This window comes from Canis lupus, chromosome 20 (assembly GCF_048164855.1).
Source record: "Canis lupus baileyi chromosome 20, mCanLup2.hap1, whole genome shotgun sequence".
Lineage (NCBI taxonomy): Eukaryota > Metazoa > Chordata > Mammalia > Carnivora > Canidae > Canis > Canis lupus.
This window is the reverse complement of record NC_132857.1, coordinates 22,042,148-22,060,197: the sequence shown is the minus strand read 5'-3', so window position 1 is coordinate 22,060,197 and position 18,050 is coordinate 22,042,148. Positions and strand designations below refer to the sequence as shown.

The 18,050-nt window shown below is 42.1% G+C and overlaps 2 long non-coding RNA genes across 7 annotated transcripts in view; one reads left to right on the top strand and one right to left on the bottom strand.

Moving 5' to 3' along the window:
- LOC140611746 (uncharacterized) overlaps positions 1-6,543 on the top strand; it is a 74,310-nt gene extending 67,767 nt beyond the window's left edge. For 2 of the 3 annotated variants that reach the window (XR_012012883.1, XR_012012882.1), the window contains 2 exons: positions 1,302-1,450; positions 4,467-4,725. This is a non-coding gene — a long non-coding RNA (uncharacterized lncRNA). Of the gene's footprint in view, positions 1-1,301; positions 1,451-4,466; positions 4,726-6,026 lie in introns of those variants that run through there. The other variant, XR_012012884.1, reaches the window with a different exon arrangement.
- LOC140611747 (uncharacterized) overlaps positions 1-18,050 on the bottom strand; it is a 184,041-nt gene that overhangs the window by 106,278 nt on the left and 59,713 nt on the right. For 3 of the 4 annotated variants that reach the window (XR_012012885.1, XR_012012887.1, XR_012012888.1), the window contains 2 exons: positions 17,813-17,889; positions 4,434-4,559 (listed from right to left, as the gene is read on the bottom strand). This is a non-coding gene — a long non-coding RNA (uncharacterized lncRNA). The remainder of the gene's footprint in view (positions 1-4,433; positions 4,560-17,812; positions 17,890-18,050) is intronic. The other variant, XR_012012889.1, reaches the window with a different exon arrangement.

Here is an 18,050-nt window from a genome sequence, read left to right as displayed (position 1 = left end):
CTAAGAGGCTAAGTACCGCTGCTATACCAAGTGACTCCAAGGTGTCAGAAGCTACAAAATTAAAGATTTATTTCTTGCTCACACCATCTGGGTCAGCCGCATGTCTACTCTAAATCATATTAACCTGGGACTCAAGTTGATGGAGAAGATGCTTTCTAAAGAATTGCTGGGTGTCATGGTGGAGGGAAGAAAGAGCATGGAGATTAACACCACTGAACTGTGCAATTAAAAATGTTTAATATAGGGACGCCTGGGTGGCTCAGCTGTTGAGCATCTGCCTTTGGCTCAGGGCATAATCCTGAAGTCCCAGTATCAAGCCCCACATTGGACTCCCTGCATGGAGCCTCCTTCTCCCTTTGCCTGTATCTCTGCCTGTCTCTCTCTCTCTCTCTGTGTGTGTGTGTCTCATGAATAAATAAGTAAAATCTTTAAAAATTTTTAAGATAGTATTTTTTTACCTTATATGCATTGTACCACAATAAAAAAATGAAGAGAGATAGAGAGAACCATACTCCAAGTATACCCTAGCTTCTGCTGGAACATAGAATACACATTTCTGCTCACATTTTAGTATTCAGAGCAAATCATATGACCATGTCTATTGTCAGTGAGACAAGGAAGTATACTCTACCCTAACTGTGTCAGTGAATCTCTGAAGATACTAATACATTCTCTCAGACCCTGTTTCTTTTCACGAGCAAGCCCTTGGCTATTCCTCTAAGAACTGGGGAGGTAGGGCAGCAACAGATAGAGCTAGTTTTCTGTGGTTCTCCTGATGTTGAGAGCAGTTGGTGGTGGAGGCAACAGGCACGAGACAAAATTAGGAGACCCACATCACCTCTCAGTCAACTTTAGCCAAGTTTTGCATTTCTCTGAGCCTCAGATTCTTCATCTGAGGAATCAGAGATTAGATCAGACAAGTGCTGATGTTGGTGCCAGCTGGAGCTTTCCTGTGCATCTTCTATTTTACCCTACTTTCTTATGTTGAATTCTACCCAGATAGACCTGGGGGTGTGGGGTGGTGGGAGGAGGCAGGGTGGGAGACACTGGTAAAAAGACTGGACAATCCTTGTTCTGCATCACCTCATTGAAGTATGACACTCCCATTCTAACAAGTGCTAACAAACCATCCCTCCACTGGTTTATTCCATGGACCAATGCAGAAGGGCTCCTTGAGAAGTGGAAAGACTAAAGACAAAAGGATTTGAAGCACAGAATCCTTTAATAATGGTAGCCCATTTGGGCATCGCTCTCTCTATGATTCAAAGGGGAAATTCCTTCTGGGGTTTGCTTCTGTACAGGGAAGCTCTTACAATATGTTGAGGAGAAGGTTGTTCTTCAAGCAAGTGTGTCCCAAGGACCTTCTCAGCAACACTAGGAGATAATAAAACATTCGGGTAAAACTACCAGTGCTGCCAAGATGAGCTCTATAACCAAGGGGACTTCCAAGGTGAGTGCCAACACATCTCTGCTCTCCCTCCCTTCCCATCCTTTATCCCAATCCATTGTCTTATGTCTGTCTTTTTTTTAATTTTTTTTAATTTATTTATTTATGATAGTCATACAGAGAGAGAGAGAGAGAGAGAGAGAGAGGCAGAGACACAGGCAGAGGGAGAAGCAGGCTCCATGCACCGGGAGCCCGACGTGGAACTCGATCCTAGGTCTCCAGGATTGCGCCCTGGGCCAAAGGCAGGCGCCAAACCGCTGCGCCACCCAGGGATCCCTTATGTCTGTCTTCTAAGTACCTTCCTACGACCTGTCTCTCTGCTTCTGAGCTGCCTATTGATTTTCCTCACTGACTGTCTTTCCTTCCTGTGAAGGGATAGGCACAAGCCCTTCTTTTAAGGAAGACTGAATGGCAGCTGGGCGGCTGGGATGGGTCCTCAGGATTTACACTAAGTATGAGTTTGTAGGTTTAAATTGTTTGCTTTTCCATTCCAGTTGAAAAGTGTTTGTCCTTGCCTATTTATTTCTTAACTCTCTCAACAGTATTTTTTTATTGAAGTATAATTAACATACAGTATTATATTAGTTTCAGGTGTACAATACAGCGATTCAACAATTCTATATATTGCTCGGGGCTCATCAAGATAAATGTACTCTTAATCTCTTTCACCTATATAATCCATCTTCCACCCACCTACCTGCTAGCAACCATCAGTTTATGCTATTTAAGAGTGGTTTTTGTTTGCCTTTTTAAAAACCTTTGTTTGCTAATTTGTTTCATTTTTAAAATTCTATATATGAGTGAAATCACATGATAGATATTTATTTTTCCTTGACTGCCTTATTTCACTTAGCATTTATGCTCTAAATCCATCCATGTTATTTGAAATGGAAAGATCTCATCCGTTTTTATGGTTGTGTAATATCCTCTTGTATAGACACGCCTGGGTGGCTCAGTGCTTAAGCATCTGATTTTGGCTCAGGTTGTGATCCTGGGGTCCCAGGATTGAGTCCCATACTGGGCTCCCTGAAGGGAGCCTGCTTCTCCCTCTGCCTATATCTCTGCCTCTCTTTCTCTGTGTCTCTAATGAATAAATAAATTTATTTATTCATACACACACACACACATACATATCACGTGTTCTTTATCCATTCTTCAGTCCATGGACACCCGGGTTGTTTTTTTCATATATCAGCTATTGCAAATAATTCTACAATAAACATAGGGGTGCATATATCTTTTCAAATTAGTGTTTTTCATTTTCTTTGGGTAAATACCCCAGTAATGAAATTATGGGATCATATGGAATTTCCATTTTTATTTTTTTGAGGAACCTCCATACTGTTTTCCACAGTGGCTATCCCCAATTTGCATTCCTACCAACAGCACACAAAGATTCCATTTTCTCTGCACCCTCACAAATAATTGTTATTTCCTATGTTTTTTATTTTAGCCATTCTGACAGGCATAAAGTGATATCTCATTATAGTTTGAACTTGCATTTTCCTGATGATTAGTGATGTTGAGAATCTTTTTTTATGTGTCCGTTGGCCATCTATATATCTTTCTTGGAAAAATGTCTATTCAGGTCCCATGCCCATTTTTTTTTTCCATGCCCATTTTTTTTAATTTTTATTTATTCATGATAGGCACACAGTGAGAGAGAGAGAGAGGCAGAGACATAGGCAGAGGGAGAAGCAGGCTCCATGCACCGGGAGCCCGAAGTGGGATTCGATCCCGGGTCTCCAGGATCGCGCCCTGGGCCAAAGGCAGGCGCCAAACCACTGCGCCACCCAGGGATCCCTCCATGCCCATTTTTTAATTGGATTATTCGTGGGGCTTTTTTGGTATTGAGTTGTATAAGCTCTTTATATATTTAGAATATTATTTATATATAATTTTTATTAGTGTTTATATTATTTATATATTTTATTTTTTATAAGTTATATATTATTTATATATTTAATTATATATTTAAAAGATATATATAATTTGCAAATATCTTTCTTCATTCAGTAGGTTGCCTTTTTATTTTGTTGGTGATTTTCTTTGCTATGCAAAAGCTTTTTATTTTGGTGTAGTCCCAGTAGTTTATTTTTGTTTTATTTCCTTTGCTAAAGGAGATATATAAAGAAAAATGTGTCTACGGATGATGTGAAATTACTTCCAATGTTTGGTTATGGACTGGAAGAACGAGTATTGTCAAAATGTCCATACTACCCAAGCAATCTACAGATATGCAATTCCTATCAAAATACAACAGTATTTTTTACAGAACTAGAGAAAATAAAAGTAAAATTTGCACCACAAAAGACTGAGTAGCCAAAGCAATCCTGAGGGAATAAAGCTCAAAGTATCACAATCCCAGATTTCAAGATACACTACAGAGCTGTAGTGATCAAAACAGTATGGTACTGGCACAAAAACAGACACATAGATCAATGGAACAGAAGAGAGAATGCAGAAATAAACCCATGCTTGTATGGTCAATTTATCTATGGCAAAGGAGAGAAGAATATACAATGGGGGAAAAGGCAGTCTCTCCCAAAAATGTGCTGGGAAAACTGGGCAGCTACATGTATACAAAAGCATGAAACCAGACCACTTTTTTATGCCATTCACAGAAATAAGCTAAAAATGTATTAAAGACTTAGATGTGAAACTTGAAATGATAAAATTTCTTACCAGTATTTTTTAAGACCACAAGTTACCTTCTGGCATCTAAGCATTTTTCTCCAGCCAGGGCAAAGGATCAATTCATGAAAGAAGCAAATAAACCAAATTCCTATAAGATCCTCTATCTTTCCACTTAATACCTACTCCCCTCCACACACACACACACACACACACACACACACACACACACACACACACCCTCCATGCCATCTTAGTTTTAAATAATTTTGATTTTGGGTGGAGGAATCATGGAATAAGCATGATCTTGGTTGGGGGATAATAAATTCTCTGAGCTCCTTTTATGGCTTACTCTTTGAGATGAAAATTTTCTTTCTTCATTCAGTGCCTCAGGAATCCTCAGTACCCAATGGCATTAAGTGTCCTGCCTGCTACAACGTGTATGATGTTTCCTGCGACCCAGTTCTTCTTGCCTGCACTGGTACAGAGACAAAGCGTGTGGAAGTTATTGGCATAGGTACAACTATTTCCACAGGATTCTTGGTGTTCATTTTCTCAAAGGATATATCTGTGCTAGTTATCTTTGCTGTGTAATCATTACTCCAAAACTTGGCAGTTTAAAACAATGAGCATTTATTATTTCATGGCATCTGAGGGTCAGGAGTTTGGAAGTGGCCTAGCTAAGTGCTTCTGGCTGAGTTTCTCATGAAGTTGTAATCTAGCTGTCAGCAGGGCCTGTCACCAGGAAGACCTGCTTCCAAGATCACCCATGTAGTTGTCAGGCTTGGTTCTTCTCTACATGGGTCTCTGTGTGGGCTGCCTGGATGTCCTTATAATGTATTCCCCCACAGCAAGTGATGAGAGAGAGAGAGAGAGAGAGAGAGATAGAGAGAAGAGAAGAGAAGAGAAGAGAGAAGAGAGATAAGAGAGATGGAGGGAGGGAGGAAGAGCACTAACTGGCATTTCTCAGGGCAAATGATGACAGAGGGAGAAGAGGAGGAGAAGAGGGAGGGAGGAAGGAGATACTACAGTTTCAAAGTAATCAAATATCAGAAGGAACATTTCTTCACTTCTGTTGTATCCTGTTGGTTGCACAGATCAACTCTGATACAACATGGGAGAAGAGTATACAAGGACATGAATACTAAGAGATCGCAGGCCATCCTAGAGACTAACTACTATGTACAGCAAAGGCTGATACAGGGCCAAGTCCTAGTTCACTCTCCAAAGTTTGGAGGGAGCCATCTGTCAGAAGAGAGAAGGGGGAGAGGAGAGGACGAGGAGAGGAGAGGGAAGATGAAGAGAACACAACTGCTTTCCACAGGAAAGTCTGACACTTGGGAACATGTCATATCATGATCTCCTCGAATGGGAACTTGGGTCATTGGCCATCACCCTCTTCAACAAAGAGGGTGATACCTCAGTTCTGGTTTTTTTCATCACTACCATTATTGCTATTACCCAATCCCCATGAATAAGCATGATATGATTCTGAAATCTGCAGAAGGACTTGCCATTTTCCTGAGGAGGAGAAAAGTATGGACTTGTAATAAGATGCACAGATGCCATTCAGATAGAAAACAACAGGTACCAAGGGGCTGTTTAGGTGAATACATGAGTTCTGACCTCAGGCTTTTTCCTCTCTTCCAACTATCTCTCGCCTCGTCAGAAGGTACAGACTCCAATCTCAGCTATGCATCTGACACAGCAGGGGCCCTTTGGGATTCATCCTAAACTGAGATGTCGGGCCCAAAGGGAACTAAGGCTTGGTCCCTGGACAGAGATGGAGCTGTGGTTCTTGCTTCTTTCACAGAAGGCAGAGGGGAATTCTGGGGCATTCTGTGTACCCTTTTCTTCCCCAAGGGAGGCAGATAGGATAGGACGTGGGTGAAGAGGGGAAACAAGATAAGAGAGAAGACTAACTCTTGGATTTTTCTTTTGGCAGATAGTCCAATATTTATGATTTTTGCCATGGGTTGTGCTACTGAAACTGTCCTCAACTTGAGGAATATAAGTATATTGAATAACATAAAAATCCGTACCAACTGTACAGAACAAAGCAATGGAGATCCCCACTGATGTTCATCACCTCATCAATCTTGACTGGTCCCTTCTTGCTCAAAGTCTTGCTTTGAAGTTTGCACACTTCCAAGCTCATAATTCTACAAACCTGAAAAAGTTGGAGTCCTCTGATGTCTCCCCTCCCCAACATTCTCCAGACATTGCAGAATTAAGTTGCTGATATTTCCTTAAGTATGTTTGTAATCTTTATTAGTAACTCAGGTTAAAAAAAATCTTATTGAAGGGGGGTCTCTGGGTGGCTCAGTGGTTGGCACCTGCGTTTGGCGCAGGGAGTGATCCTGGAATCCTGGGATCTAGTCCTACATCAGGATCCCTGCATGGAGCCTGCTTTTACCTCTGCCTGTGTCTCTGCCTCTCTCTCTCTCTCTTTCTGTGTCTCTCATGAATAAAAAAATAAATTAAATATATTTTAAAAAAATCTTATTCATTCATCTAATGGATTCTTTCTTCAACCCAAGTAATAAGTAAGGAAATATTAGATAGCATCTCAGGCTGTGTCCCACAAGTCAGGGGCAGTCACAACCATTCTTCATGTGATGCCATGAGGAAGCAGGGGTCAGGAATAACCCTTACAGGATCCAAACTATGATGTCCTCATGGTGCTGAACACAATGGACACCGTGATACCTGCTCATATGGATCTCTTGATTCTCCAAATTCAGTTTCCTACAGGGTGCAGTAAGTTGCATAAAAGAAAAGAATACCTCACACGTAATGATGACCTTCTGGGAAGCAATCTGTTGTCTGTATCGTGCTGGGGCCCTCGCACTCTATAAGCTTATCTGAGCCTGAAATCTACATAGACTGTGGCTTTCTCCTTGGGACTATGTCTCCATTTTCTCTTCCCTGGGCTTTTGAGCAGGCAGCGTGCAGAGTTTATATGTCCAGGACTCGTTTTATGCATATTCTCACTGTGTGCTCAGCACAGTGATGGAAACTGCAAAAGACACAGGGTTCTCCCTCAGGGATAAGGAGCTAATACACAGAGAATGATGAAAGGATTGCATGTAACTGCATGGAATTCTAAGCACAAATAATCAGAGGGGCAGGAAAATTCAGGGAGGAAAAAGGAAGTAGAGTCAAAACTGGTACACAAAGGTGGTAAACTGAGACAGGGCTTGAGGAAGGAGTGTGTATGAAAGTGAAGTTCCCACTGGGGAAATGGTAGGCTAAAAAATGGTTAAACAGCAAAGTCCCCAGAAAGGCAGTAAATCAAAATAGAGCCTACACAGGAGACCTTTGATAAGGAAACCCTTAGGGTAATAATGGGAAATCCTGTGCTGATTCAACTCCAAGGAGGTCACATCAGCTCAAGTGGGCTGGTGTTGCTGTTACCACCACATACGTTTTACAAAGAAAAAGTGGCAACAGGATGGAGACTCTAACCCAAATTGTCAATTTACAATCTGGGACTTTATTCTCTGTGCCATCCTGCCTCTCAACCAATAACCAAGTCCTGGACACATCAGTCAGCTTGGACTACCACAACAAAGTAACATGAACAAGGTGGCTTAAGCAATAAAAAATTACTTTTCTCAGTTTTGGAAGCTGGAAGTTTGAGACCAGGGTGCCATCAACACTGTTGTCTTCTGAGGTCTCTCTCTTGGGCTGTCTTCTCCCTGTGTCTTCACATGATCCTTCCTCTACATGTGTCTGCTATATATTGGATGTTTGTGCACCCTACCCCCAAGCAATGGTATTGGATAGTGGGGACTTTCAAAGCTTGCCACCCTCATGAATAGCATCAGTGCCCTTATAGAAGAGGCTCCACAGAGCTCCCTTGCCCCTTCCACTGTGTGAGGACACAATGAGATGGCTGTCTATGAACCTGGAAGAGAATCCTTAACAGACATTGAGTCTGCTGGTCCAAGTCTGGAGCTTGGTCTTGGTCTTCCAGGCTCCAAAACTGTGAGAAATAAATTTCCATTGTTTATAAGCCATCGGTTGTGTGTTATCTGGTTGTAACAGTTCAGATGGACTAAGGCAGTGTCTGTGTCCCAATCATTATAAGGATATCAGTCTGATTGGATCAGGGCCCACTATAGTGACCTCATCCTAAAAGGCTATGTCTCCAAATACAGTAAAGTTCTGAGGTATTGAAGACTAGAACTCCAACATATTAATTTTGGCAGAACACAACTCAACCCATAGCAAAGGGTTATAGAGTAAATGACTTTAGGCATTGAGAAAAACTTTTCAACTATTGCTCCCGTATGAAGTGGTTGGCACAGTGTCAATACACAGTGTATACTTAATAGGTATAACCCATTATTCTTTTTCTTCTCTGCATCCTTCTCATCTATGCCCAGTACCTTCCCATTTCTTTTCCCCAATTTTCCTTTCATTTTTCTACTGATTATTTCCCTGTTTTGCTACTCTTTCCCTGAACTTCATTCTCTTCTGGAATAAGCAACAGTCATACCTCCAAGAGAGCACGGCAGTCATTCATGGGTGTGGCAGCCAATTGATCACTATATTCTGTGGGTAAGAATATGGGGCTAGAGAGCAGCATCTGCATCTCAGGAGAGAGATTCCATGAGGTCAGGGGCCTCCGAAAGAACATAAGATTCCTAGGGATCATCAGCATTCTGAAAACTACAGAACACTTATGAAAGAAATTGAAGAGGACACAAAGAAATGGAAAAACATTCCATGCTCAAGGAGTGTAAAAACAAACATTGTTAAAATGTTTATGCTATCCACAGTAATTTACACATTTAGTGCAATCCCTATCAAAATATCACCAGCATGTTTCACAGAGCTGGAACAAATAACCCTAAAATTCCTATGGAACCACAAAGGACCCTGAATAGACAAAACGATCTTGAAAAAGAAAAGCAAAGCTGGAGGCATTGAGATTCCAGAATTCAAGCTGTATTACAAAGCTGTGATCATCAAGACAGTATGGTACTGGCACAAAAACAGACAGTGGACCAGAATAGAGAACTCCAAAATTGACCCACAACTTGATAGTCAACTTATCTTCAACAAAGCAGGAAAGAATATCCAATGGGAGAAAGACGGTCTCTTCAACAAATGGTGTTGAGGGAACTGGACAGCTGCATGCAAAAGAATGGAACTGAACCACTTTCTTACACCATACACAAAAATAAGTTCAAATGGATGAAAGATCTAAATGTGAGACAGGTGACAGGCACTGAGGTGGGCACTTGACGGGATGAGCACTGGGTGTTATTCGATATGCTGGCAAATTGAACACCAATAAAAAAATAAATTTATAAAAAAAATAAATGTGAGACAGGAAACCATTAAAATCCTAGAGAAGAACACAGACAGAAAACTCATTGACCTTGGTCTTAGCAACTTCTTAGTGGACAGGTCTCTGGAGGCAAGGGAAACAAAATCAAAACTGAACAACTGACACTTCATCAGGATAAAAAGTGTCTGCACAGTGAAGGAACCAGTCAACAAAACTAAAAGGCACCCTATAGAATGGGGGAAGATGTTTGTAAATGACGTATCTGACAAAGGGTTCGTATCAAATCTGCAAATGATTTATCAAATTCAACACCCAAAAAATAAATAATCCAGTTAAGAAACGGGCAGAGGGCACGAATAGACACTTTTCCAAAGAATAAATATAGATGATTAATAGACACATGAGAAGATCCTCACCATCACTCGTCATCAGGGAAATACAAATCAAAACCATGATGAGATAGTACCTCACATGTCAGAATGGCTTAAATTAACAAGACAGGAAACAACAGGTGTGGGGAAAGGGAAACCCTTTTACAATGTTGGTGGGAATACAAACTGGTGCAGCCACTCTGTAAAACAGTATAAAGGTTCCTCAAGAAGTTAAAAATAGAACTACCCTATGACCCACCAGTTACACTAGCAGGTATTTACTGAAAGTGTACAAAATACTGATTCAAAGGGATACATGCACCCTAATGTTTATAGCAGCAACATCCACAATAGCCAAACTATGGAAAGAGCCTTAATGTCCATTGACAGATGAATGGATAAAGAAGCAGCAATATATATATAATTATATATATAAAATATTACTCAGCTATCAAATAGAGTGAAATCTTGCTATCTGCAGCAGCATGGGTGGAGCTAGAACCTATTATGCTAAGTGAAATAAGTCAGATAAAGACAAATACTATGATTTCACTTATATGTGGAACTTAAGAAAGAATACACATGAACATGGGGGGAAAGAGAGGGAAACCATAAAAATGAATGTTAACTATGAAGAACAAACTGAGGGTTGCTGGAAGGAGGTGGGTAGGTGGGGATGGGTTAAATAGGTGATGGGTATTAAAGGGGGCACTTGTTATTAAGAGCATGGGGTATTGTGTGTAAGTGATGAACCACTAAATTCTACTCCTGAAACACGTATTACACTGTATATTAACTAACTGGAATTGAAATAGAAACGAAGACTATAAAAAAAGGAGGAGGAAGAGGAGGAGGAAGAAGAAGAAGTGAGTTATAATTTATAGGGTTTCATCCCAGGTAAGGAAATGTCAAACAGGTTTCTGCATAAATGATAGCAGACCCATTGCCTATGTGACATTGAGTCAGTGTTAAGGAGGAAAAGTCAATGAGACTTGAGCTCCCCAGGCGCTACCTGAGCGGGGAAGTGAAGCATTTTCCTCCAAGAAAGACTTGGCCACCTCTGAAGATGAAACCACATGAGAAGGAACTAGTTTGGTCCAAAAGAAAAAGCACATCTTTGGATTTGTACTGTTATTTCATTCAGACCCACTACCTCAGCACTTTATACAGGGCACAGAAGCCAAAAGTAAATCAATTTAGCTTCATAAAAATACGTGAATACAAAATGCAAACATGCTATTTTTCCATTTAAAACACACGCAAAAAATCTATTAAAGAAATTTTTAAAATTCAGTAGGCTAAACAAAAATAAATGAGGTATCTGTTTCAGTTCTAACCTGTTTCTTCCATCCTGCAAACAGAGCCTCTGTAGACAGAGGAGTACACAAGTGGCCAAGAGGGGACACAAAATTCAAAAGAGAGAACACACACACACACACACACACACACACACACACACACACACACGGAGAGTAAAACCCAGGCATGTGTGTAGGTAAAAGAGGCAGTGAAGTACTATCAGGATGGGGAAACAAACAGAAGGGAAAAGTAGGGATGAATTTATATTAAAGAATGTCTCCATCTTGTGGTCATTATGGTGTAACCACTAATTAAGTCAAGTTTTATTTCCATTTATTCATCCATCCATCTTTCTGTGCATTTATTCACCAACCTAACTGGTACTTTCCAGTTGTGGCAGGCACTGTTCTGAGTGTTAGGGCTAGAGTAGTGAACAAAATTCCCTGCCTTTCTGTAACTTCCATTCTGGTTAGAGTTTACATTAATTAAACAACTATAATGTGTGGTATGTTACATCAGAAAAACAGGGGCGGGTATATCAGAAGCTGTTGGGGGAGGCAGTCAGGATTTTGATCAGGGTGACTTTCAGTAAGTCCTCAGTGAGGTGGGAGAAGGGCCTGAGGAGAGGGAAAGAGGGACGCCCCAGTTGTGTGGGGAGGGAACATCCAGGAAGAGGGAACAGTCAGTGCAAAGGCTTTGAGTGGAAGGCTAAGGCTGGTGCTCAAGAAGGGTGAAAAAACCATCTGGGGCTGTAGTGTGGTGAGCAGGGAGGTGAGTGACTAGGTGAACTTCTAGAAGAACCAAGAGAAGAACAAGGAGGTGAGGAAGGAAGGAGGCAGCACAAGGAAGAAGACCAGGTTTGGTCTGGTCATACAGGCTTTGGTTTTGGTGCTGAGTGAGGTAATGGAGGATTCTGAACCTGGGAGGGATGAGATAGGACATGTTAACTCTGGCTACTCAGTTAGAGGAGCCTCCAGGGAACCCAGACTGGTTAGGGCCACTGTGGTTCTACAGGTGAGAAATGGGGTAGGCTTGGATCAAGGCTATGGGGATGGTAAAAATGGTAATATTCTAGATACATTCTGAAAGAAGATTCAACAAGGTTTTTGTAGTGTAAGTGCCTGAAAATCAGCTTTTGATTGCTGAGGCATACATTTCCAAGACATCTATTTTGAATAAACATATTGCCAGCTATATGATACAACTACTGCTAAAACAACTAGATAAGAAAAGGAACCAGGGTGTCCCATCTGAGTTTCCTTTTTAGAAAGTCCTTGGCAATCTAGATTATTGACCACTTAAGGAACTCTGCTATCACCTCTTGTGCCCTAATTCCTGCTCTGTTTTAAATTTATGAGTAAAGAGTAAAGCCAAGAAATCCTAGGTAGCCTACCCTCAATCTCAGTAAGGAGAGTACCCAGGTCTGTAATCTCTATCTGACACCTTGCTTGATGGCTCTTGGGCATGCCATATGCCTTCCAAGATCTCTGAGTAATAAATTTCTTTTTTCAAAGTCCCTTGATAGTTGTTGCTGAGATACATCTTCCAATAATAATAAGAGCCACAAGGGCCATGCCAACCACAATATTGGCTCTCGATGGGAAAATGTCTGTGGGGACTTGCCATAGGTAGTGGGGGCCCAGGTGAGTGCCTCAGGCATTCCAAGCTAATAATATCACTATCAATAGGCTGAGAAGGACACAGAACAAAAACTACAGGAGTTCATGATTACTAGACAGCCCTTCAAAAAATATTAGAAAGGAAGAATGCTCACCATTTGCTTCAATGTGGATGGAACTGGAGGGTATTATGCTGAGTGAAGTAAGTCAATTTGAGAAGGATAATCATTATATGGTTTCACTCATACAGGGAATAAAAGAAACAGTGAAAGGAATTATAGGGGAAAGGAGAGAAAATGACTGGAAAAAATTAGAGAGGGTGGCAAAACATGAGAGACTTCTAACCCTGGGAAATGAACAAAGGGTTGCAGATGAGGAGGTGGGCAGGGAGGGGGATGGGGTGACTGGGTGATGGGCACTGAGGGGGGCACATGACAGGATAAGCACTGGGTGTTATACTATATGTGGGCAAGTCAAACTTCAATTAAAAAAAATAAATATTAGAGGGCTCTCCTTGAGCGGGAAGGAAAGACTAAAAGTAACAAAGACAAGAAAGGACCAGAGAAATCTCCAGAAACAATGACAAAACAAGTAATAAAATGGCACTAAATAAATATTTATGAATAATTACTTTGAATGTAAATGGACTAAATGCTCAAATCAAAATACATAGGGTGTCAGAATGGACAAAAACAAACAAACTAGATCCAACTCTATAGTACCTACAACATACTTATTTGAGATGTGAAGACACCTGCACATTGAAAGTGGGGTGACGCAGAAATATTTATCACACAGACGGATGTCAGAAGAAAGTTGGAGTAGCAATACTCAGATCAGATAAACTAGATGTTAAAACAAAGATTAACAAGAGACAAAGAAGGATATGACACCATATGATAATAAAGGAGACAATCCAACAAGAAGATCTAACCACTATAAATATTTATGCACCCAATGTGGGAGCAACCAAACATATAAAACACTTAATAAAAATATAAACTATATATATAAATGTATATATATAAACAACACAACAAAAATTAATTAATTGATTATAATACAATATTACCCCAAAGATACAGAAGCAATGAAACGCCGGGACACCTGCAACCTGATGTTTCTAGCAGCAATGTCCACAATACCCAAACTGTGGAAGGAGCCTTGGTGTCCATCGAAAGATGAATGGATAAAGAAGATGTGGTTTATGTATACAATGGAATATTACTCAGCCATTAGAAATGACAGATACCCACCATTTGCTTCAACGTGGATGGAACTGGAGGGTATTATGCTGAGTGAAATAAGTCAATCGGAGAAGGACAAACATTATATGGTCTCATTCATTTGGGGAATATAAATAATAGTGAAAGGGAGTAAAAGGGAAGGGAGAAGAAATGTGTGGGAAACATCAGAAAGGGAGACAAAACATAAAGACTCCTAACTCTGGGAAACAAACTAGGGGTGGTGGAAGGGGAGGAGAGTGGGGGGTGGGGGTGAATGGGTGACAGGCACTGAGCGGGGCACTTGACGGGATGAGCACTGGGTGTTATTCTGTATGTTGGCAAATTGAACAACAATAAAAAATAAATTTATTATTAAAAAATGAAAATAAAAAAATAAAATAAAATAAAATCATGAATGAGAAAGGAGAGATCACCACCACCACCAAGGAAATACAAACGATCTTTAAAACTCATCCTGAGCAGCTATACACCAATAAATTGGGCAATCGAGTAGAAACTGACGCATTTCCGGAAAACCACAAACTACCAAAACCGGAACAGGAAGACACAGAAAACCTGAACAGGCCAATATCCAGGGAGGAAACTGAAGCAGTCATCATCAAAGATCTCCCAAGACACAAAAGTCCAGGGCCAGATGGCTTCCCTGGGGAATGCTATCAAACGTTTAAAGAAGAAACCGTACCTATTACTACTAAAGTGGTTCCGAAAGATAGATGGAATGCTTCCAAACTCGTTCTTGGAGGCCACCATCACCTTAAGTCCAAAAGCAGACAAAGATCCCACCAAAAAAGGAGAGTTATAGACCGACAGTCCTCACGAACACGGATGCAAATATTCTCAAGACACGAGCCGATGGGATCCAACGGTACATTAAGAAGTTACTCACCATGACCAGGTGGAATTTATACCAGGGATGCAAGGCTGGTTCAACACTTGGAAAGCACGCCACGTGACTTAGCAGATCTGCAAGAGAAGAAACAAGAACCAGACGATCCTCTCAAGAGATGCAGAGAAAGCATTTGACAAATACGGCATCCATTCCTGATCCAAACGCTTCAGAGTACAGGGATAGAGGGAACGTTCCCAGCATCTCCAAAGCCATCTACGGAAAGTAAAGCCCTCAGCAAATTATCATCCTCAATGTGGAAACACTGGGAGCCTTTCCCTGAAGATTGGGAACGAGAGACAGCGATGTCCACTCTCACCATGGCTACTCACATACTACTAGACGTCACGGCCTCAGCAATCAAGCGACAGAAAGAAATAAAAGGCATTCAAATCGGCAAAGAAGTAGTCAAACTCTCCCTCTTCGCCGATGACATGATACCGTACCTGGAAAACCCAAAAGACTCTTCCCCAAGATTGCTGGAACTCCTACAGCAAGTTCAGCAGTGTGGCAGGATACTGAATCAATGCCCAGAAATCAGTGGCCTCTCTCTATGCCAACGATGAGACCGAAGATAGAGAAATGAAAGAGTCAGTAACATTTACAATTGCACCCAAAAGCATGAGGTACCTAGGAATACACCTAACCAGAGAGGTAAAGGATCTCTACCCAAAAAACTACAGAACACATCTGAAAGAAATTGAGGAAGACACAAAGAGATGGAAAACTACTCCATGCTCCTGGATTGGAAGAATTCATATACTGGGAAAATGTCCACGTGACCCAGGGCAATTTACACATGGAACACAATCCCTATCATCAGAAATATCACGGGCTCTCTTCAGAGAGTTGGAACAAATCATCGGAAGATTAGTGTGGAATCAGAAAAGACCCCAAATGGCGAGAGCAATATTAGAAAAGAAAACCACAGCTGGCGGCATCACAATGCCGGATTTCAGGTTGTGCTACAAACCTGTGCTCATCAAAGACAGTGTGGTACAGGCACAAAAACAGACACACAGATCAATGGGACAGAAGAGAGAAATCCAGAAGTGGACCCTCAACTCTATTGTCAAGACCATATATTCGACCAAGCAGGAAAGACCATCCACTGGAAAAAAGACAGTCTCTTCACTAAAGGCTGCTGGGAATGTTGGACAGCCACACGCAGAAGAATAAAACTGGACCATTCTCTCACACCGTACACAAAGATAAAACTCAAAATGGATGAAGGATGTAAATGTGAGACAAGATTCCATCAAACTTCTAGGGGAGAACACAGGCAACACCCTGTTTGAACTTGGCCACAGCAACTTCTTGCAAGATACATCCATGAAGGCCACAGAAACAAGACCAAAATGAATCATTCATCAAGATGAGAATCTTCCGCACAGCAAAAGAAACACTCAACAAAACTAAAAGACAAACCTCCAGAATGGAAGAAGATATTTGCAAATGACCTGTCAGATAAAGCGTGAGTTATCCAAGATCTCTAAAGAACTTATTCAACTCAACAGCAAAGAAACCAGGAGTCCAACCCTGAAATGGGCAAAAGACACGAACAGAAATGTCACACAGGAAGACATAGACATGGTCAACAAGCACACGAGACAATGCTCCACATCACCGGGGTCACGGAAATACAGATCGAAAGCACAATGAGATACCACCTCACACTGGTGAGAATGGGGAACAAAAAACCAGACAGGAAACAACAAATGTTGGAGAGGATGTGGTGAAAGGAGAATGCTTTCAAAATTCAAAAATTTCAGAAATAGCCATACTCACCTGATAGGGACCAAGGGGGGGCTGGCGTGCTCCCGGCAAGCCTGGGGAGATTGGGAAGGGGGAAGAGGGAAGGGGGGCAGGGGCGGAAGGAGTAAGGGAGTAAGGGGGGTAGGGGTGGAGGGGGAGGGGGCGGAAGGGGGAGAAGGAAGAGCCAAGGACCTTCGCGGGGTTCCTGGGGCACAGCAACCCAGGCCCTAAAGCCACCGCCCCAAGGCCGTGCCCTGACGGTGGACGGTGCCTGCATCCAAACCCCTGTGAGCGCATGCGGAAGGGTTCGGCACCCTCCCTGAGCCTCAGTGGAAAACCGTGTGCAGGTGCTTCAGAGAGGTAACAACCGATCTGCCCTGCGATCCAGCAGGTGCACTGGTGGAGGTGTGACCCAAAGGTACAGATGCAGGGAAATGCCGTGACACCCGCACCCCGAGGTTTAGAGTGGTAACACCCACAACAGCCACACTACGGAAGGAGCCTTGGTGTCCATCGAAAGATGAATGGATAAGGAAGGCGAGTGGTCCCTGCACACAATGGAAGATTACTCAGACATTAGAAATGACAAACACCCACCATTTGCTTCGACCTGGATGGAACCAGAGGGTATGACGGCTGAGTGAAAGAAGTCAATCAACGAAGGACAAACATCATATGGTCTCATTCTTCTGGGGAGGATGAGAAAAAAATAGTGAAAGGGAATAGAGGGGAAAGGAGAAAAAATTGAGTGGGAGATGGCAGAAAGGGAGACCGAACATGAGAGAGTCCTAACCCTGGGAAACGAACAAGGGATGCAAGAAAGGGAGGAGGGCGGGGGGCTGGGGGTGACTGGGTGATGGGCACGGAGGGGGACATTTGATGGGATGAGCCCTGGGGGGTTATGCTCTATGTTGGCAAAATGAACCCCAATAAGAAATACACCTAGAAACAAACACACAAACCTCCCGAGACACAAAAGTCTGGGGCCAGATGCCTTCCCAGGGGAATTCTATCCAACGCTTCAAGAAGAAAGCATACCTGTGCTACTAAAGCTGCTCCGAAAGATAGAAAGAGATGGAATACTTCCAAACTCGTTCTTGGAGGCCAGTGTCACCTTAACTCCAAAACCCAAGACCCCACCCACCAAAAGGGAGAATTCTGGACCGATGTCCCTGATGAACACGGATGCACACCTTCTCCACAAGCTACGAGCCAACGGGATCCAACAGGACATTATTAACAAGTTACTCACCATGACCCGGTAGGCTTTATCCCTGGGGTGCAAGGCTGCTTCAGTACTCGGAGAGCACTCAAGGTGCTTCATCAGATCTGCAAGAGAGAAAACAAGAACCAGATGATCCTCTCAAGAGACGCAGAGGAAGAAGCATTTGACAAAATATGGCATCCATGCCAGATCCAAACGCTTCAGAGTACCGGGATAGAGGGAACGTCCCTCAGCATCTTCAAAGCCATCTACGAAAAGCCCGCAG